We start from the raw sequence: 5,292 nt of genomic DNA, 5'->3' as shown, positions 1-5,292 counted from the left end.
GACTTTGGGTGATTTGGGGTTGCTGGACTCAAGAACCAAAGGGAAAGGGCATGCCCCAATTTGCTTGGGGTGGGTATTTTTTTTGCTTGTGGGTTGTGTTATGAATCCTGTTGGTGGTGTTTCCCCAACATAATGCCACATTGTTTCTCTCTGTTATTAAAAGGCTTTCTGCTACACTCAGACTAGGTGCTTGCAAGAGGGGAAGTATTGCCTCTGGGAGGCGCCCAGCGGGGGTGGTACATATTTGTCCCAGGTCACTGGGTGGGGGCTCGAGCCGGTTTGCATTGTGTTATTGGAATGGATCCCCTAGATATTGAACCCGGCCCTTGTTGCTGCCAACTCTGATGGGCAGAAGGGTTACACGGAGCGAGGGTGGGCAGGAAGCCGTCTTAGCCCCCTTGTGCTGCCGGTGATGGCGGTGGGGGTCCCCGGGCCCTTTTAAATTGCCCGGGGGCAGCAGGCGGGGCTGGGGGAGACACCGGGCCCCGGACTTTGGTGGAGCCAGGCCCCCGTGGTCTTATGTTGCTGGAGCATGGGCGCCAGGGGCCCAGATGAGGCGCCTCCCCTGCGGCTGGAGGAGCATGGGTGCTAATCCACCTTTCGGCAGGTTGGTTTTTGGAAGGTTAAATGAAGGCAGCCTCTGCTCTGGGCTCGCCCAGTTTCAGGGCCTGACGCTGCTTTGCACAACGATGAATCTCGGAACAGGCCAGCACTGAAATGACGGCAGAACCTGAGGAACGAAAAGCCTCCGGGTTCGTCTGTGGGCCTTGACGCCGAACGGGAGCCGTAATTTGACTCGCTTTGTGGCTGCGGCCGGTAAAATGTCAGGACAAAGTCGTCCCAGTGATTGTGACACTGGGTTTGAGGCGGCTTTGGTCTTATTAAAATGTAACTAGCATGGAACACTTGTGTTTTTAAAGGTGGCTTCCCCAAGCAATCCCAAGTTGTTCTTCCCAGAGCTGGGTGATGGTGGGCAGCAGGGGATCTCCCCAGTCTGCGGGGAAATCTCTCTGGGCCCCACTGTTAGTTCTCCAGCCTTTCTCCCCCTAACCACGCACACCTCTCCCCACCCATTATCAATGCTTTACAGCGACCCCTCCCTCCCCTTATGGGATACAGCCTCTCAGTGACAGAGACTGCCTGGGGCTCCCCTCTGCATGGCCCCAATGGGGAAGGAAAGGGACCGATGGGGGAGGAAGAAGACGGGCAGAAGGAGTCAAATGGGGCTAAACCAGAATAGAGGAGATTTTCTTCCTGTTAAAATGGACTGGAGTCTCATTGCTGGAAAGCCTCATCTTGAGTGAGGTTTGAACCGGCAGCCTTTCAATTGCCAGGCAAAGGTGCGAACCACAGAGACCGATCACGGCCGACTTCCCAACGCTGTCCAAGGAGCCCCTGCAGGGGTGCAAGTGGTTAGTGCAAAGGGCAATGTTGCTGGGGTTGTGAATTCAAGCCTTCCCTGCAGGCCTGGTTTCTGTTACCCCATGGAGCTTCCCCAGCTTGCTTGTCCTAATTCACATGGAAAGTGCCATGAGAGGAAGGTCTGAAATGTGGACGTTGGTGCAAAGCTTGGGACCCCCCACCAATGCTGGCCCTAGCTCCGGGTGGGTTGCTCAGGGGCAGGGAGAATTGATTTCTTTGCTGCTGAGAAAGCTGCCAGGACAGGTATCATCCGCAAATTTGCTGAGAGTGCAATCCACACCATCCTCCAGATCTTTAATGAAGATATTGAACAAAACCAGCCCCAGGACCGACCCTTGGGGCACTCCGCTAGATACCGGCTGCCAACTAGACATGGAGCCATTGATCACTACCCGTTGAGCCCGACAATCTAGCCAGCTTTCTATCCACCTTATAGTGCATTCATCCAGACCATACTTCTTTAACTTGCTAGCATGAATACTGTGGGAGACCGTGTCAAAAGCTTTGCTAAAGTCAAGGAACAACATGTCCACTGCTTTCCCCTCATCCACAGAGCCAGTTATCTCGTCATAGAAGGCAATTAGATTAGTCAGGCATGACTTGCCCTTGGTGAATCCATGCTGACTGTTCCTGATCACTTTCCTCTCCTCTAAGTGCTTCAGAATTGATTCCTTGAGGACATGCTCCATGATTTTTCCAGGGACTGAGGTGAGGCTGACTGGCCTGTAGTTCCCAGGATCCTCCTTCTTCCCTTTTTTAAAGATGGGCACTACATTAGCCTTTTTCCAATCTTCCGGGACTTCCCCCGATCGCCATGAGTTTTCAAAGATAATAGCCAATGGCTCCGCAATCACATCCGTCAATTCCTTTAGCACTCTCGGATGCAGCTCATCTGGCCCCATGGACTTGTGCATGTCCACTTTTTCTAAATAGTCCCGAACCACTTCTTTCTTCACAGAGGGCTTGCCACCTCCTCCGAATGCTGTGCTGCCCAGTGCAGTCATCTGGGAGCTGACCTTGTTCGTGAAGACAGAGGCAAAAAAAGCATTGAGTATGTTAGCTTTTTCCACATCCTCTGTCACTAGGTTGCCTCTCTCATTTAGTAATGGGCCCACAGTTTCCTTGGCTTTCTTCTTATTGCCAAAATACCTGAAGAAACCCTTCTTGTTACTCTTAACTTCGCTCGCTAGCTGCAACTCCAAGTGTGATTTGGCCTTCCTGATTTCACTTCTGCATGCCTGAGCAATATTTATATACTCATCCGTGGTCATTTGTCCAATCTTCCACTTCTTGTAAGCCTCTTTTTTGTGTTTAAAATCAGCAAGGATTTCTCTGTTAAGCCAAGCTGGTCGCCTACCATATTTACTATTCTTTCTACACATCGGGATGGTTTGTCTCTGTAACCTCAATAAGGATTCTTTAAAATACAGCCAGCTCTCCTGGACTCCTTTCCCCCTCATGTTATTCTCCCAGGGGATCCTGCCCATCAGTTCCCAGAAGGAGTCAAAGTCTGCTTTTCTGAAGTCCAGGGTCCGTATTCTGCTGCTTTCCTTTCCTCCTTGTGTCAGGATCGTGAACTCGACCATCTCATGGTCACTGCCTCCCAGGTTCCCATCCACTTTTGCTTCCCCTACTAATTCTTCCCGGTTTGTGAGCAGCAGGTCAAGAAGAGCTCTGCCCCTCGTCGGTTCCTCCAGCACTTGCACCAGGAAATTGTCCCCTACAGTTTCCAAAAACTTCCTGGATTGTCTGTGCACCACTGTATTGCTCTCCCAGCTGATATCAGGATGATTGAAGTCGCCCATGAGAACCAGGGCGTGCCATCTTGTAGCTTCTGCGAGTTGCTGGAAGAAAGCCTCATCCACCTCACCCCCCTGGTCTGGTGGTCTACAGGAGACTCCCACCACGACATCACTCTTGTTGCTCAGGCTTCTAAACTTAATCCAGAGACTCTCAGGTTTTTCTACAGTTTCATACTTGAGCTCTGAGCAGTCATACTGCTCCCTTACATACAGTGCAACTCCCCCACCTTTTCTGGCCTCCCTGTCCTTCCTGAACAGTTTATATCCATCCATGACAGCACTCCAGTCATGCGAGTTATCCCACCAAGTCTCCGTTATTCCAATCACATCATAATTCCCTGACTTTGCCAGGATCTCCAGTTCTCCCTGCTTGTGTCCCAGGCTTTGTGCATTTGTATATAGGCACTTGAGATAACCCGCTGATCGCTCCTTGTTCTCCGTATGAGGCAGGAGCCCTCCCCTCTCACACGCTCCAGCTCGTGCTTCCTCCCGGTATCCCGCTTCCCCACTTACCTCAGGGCTTTGGTCTCCTTTCCCTGGTGAACCTAGTTTAAAGCCCTCCTCACTAGGTTAGCCAGCCTGCTCACGAAGATGCTCTTCCCTCTCTTCGTTAAGTGGAGCCCGTCTCTGCCTAGCATTCCTCCTTCTTGGAACACCATCCCATGATTGAAGAATCCAAAGCCTTCTCTCCGACACCACCTGTGTAGCCATTCCTTGACTTCCACGATTTGACGGTCTCTACCCAGGCCTTTTCCTTCCACGGGGAGGATGGACGAGAACACCACTTGCACCTCAAACTCCTTTATCCTTCTTTCCAGAGCCACGTAGTCTGCAGTGATCCGCTCAAGGTAATTCTTGGCAGTATCATTGGTGCCCACGTGGAAAAGCAGGAAGGGGTAGCGGTCCGAGGGCTTGATGAGTCTCGGCAGTCTCTCCATCACATCGCGACTCTTAGCCCCCGGCAAGCAGCAGACTTCTCTGTTTTCCCGGTCAGGGCGGCAGATAGATGACTCAGTCCTCCTGAGGAGAGAGTCCCCGACCACCACCACCCACCTCCTTCTCTTGGGAGTGATGGTCGTGGAACCCCCAACCTTAGGACAGTGCATCTCATGCCTTTCAACTGGCGGAGTCTCCTTCTGCTCCCTTCCCCCAGACGTAACATCTGGGTCACTCCCCGCAATGGTACCTGTGGAGAGAACATGAAAATGGTTACTTACCTGTGTCCGCTTTGCTGGTACATGGACTTTCCCCCTTCTTCTTCTGGAGGTCACATGTTGCCAGATTTCTTCACAGTCCTCCTCTCCCTGCTGCGCAGCCTGCTCTGAATCTTCAGAACCTTGTGCCCATAGAAGCATATCCTGACGTCTGTCCAGGAAATCTTCAGTGTCTCTTATGCAACGCAGGGTCGATACCTGTTGCTCCAGACCTTGAACCTTCTCTTCCAATAGGGAGACCAGCTTCTGTCCTCTGGAAGAAAGACAAACATGGCACATCCAGTGCAGGTCACAACAGTTGAACACTCCCCATCCATATTACCTTCCTACTATGAGCTTCCTCCGGAGATGCAGTAATTCCTCAGAGAAGTCGTTAGGGTGTAAGCCTCAGTGGGCTCACTCCAGGTGAACTCCCAGGCAAACTCCTGCTGTTTGCTGCTCTGCTGTTCCCCGCTGCTCAGCTGGTTCTATAAGCACCGAGCCTAAAGCTCTTCCAAGCCTTCTTAGCGCAGCGGGCAGTGCATCAGTCTCATAATCTGAAGGTCCTGAGTTCAAGCCTCAGAGAAGGCAACTCTTCTTGCTCCCTGCTTTAGATTTTCTAACGGAAATCAGAGAAAAAAATACTAGAGCTGAGTGGTTTCTAGACACCCTCCCATCCATCTAACACACACACAAAGACTTTTCTAACGGTACGTGTACAGTACGAAATTAGTTCAAAATTATTCGATTCGAAATTTTGGGAGCTATTTTAGACATTCAGTCTTCGGTGTCCCCACTAAAGCGCGTGAATTCGGCAGAGTGCATCCACAGTCCCGAGGCTAGCATCGAACGTCGGAGCGGGTGCACCGTGGGTC

General features: G+C 51.6%; 1 non-coding gene across 1 annotated transcript; it reads left to right on the top strand.

The window, feature by feature from the left end:
• The first annotated feature begins 4,935 nt into the window (after positions 1–4,935).
• On the top strand, positions 4,936–5,008 carry TRNAM-CAU (transfer RNA methionine (anticodon CAU)). The gene has a single exon. It is a non-coding gene; the product is annotated as a tRNA-Met (tRNA).
• Positions 5,009–5,292: the final 284 nt, after the last annotated feature.

This window comes from Caretta caretta, chromosome 28 (assembly GCF_965140235.1).
Source record: "Caretta caretta isolate rCarCar2 chromosome 28, rCarCar1.hap1, whole genome shotgun sequence".
Taxonomy (NCBI): domain Eukaryota; kingdom Metazoa; phylum Chordata; order Testudines; family Cheloniidae; genus Caretta; species Caretta caretta.
Note: the sequence above shows the minus strand (reverse complement) of the source record. Positions and strands in the feature narration are given on the sequence as shown.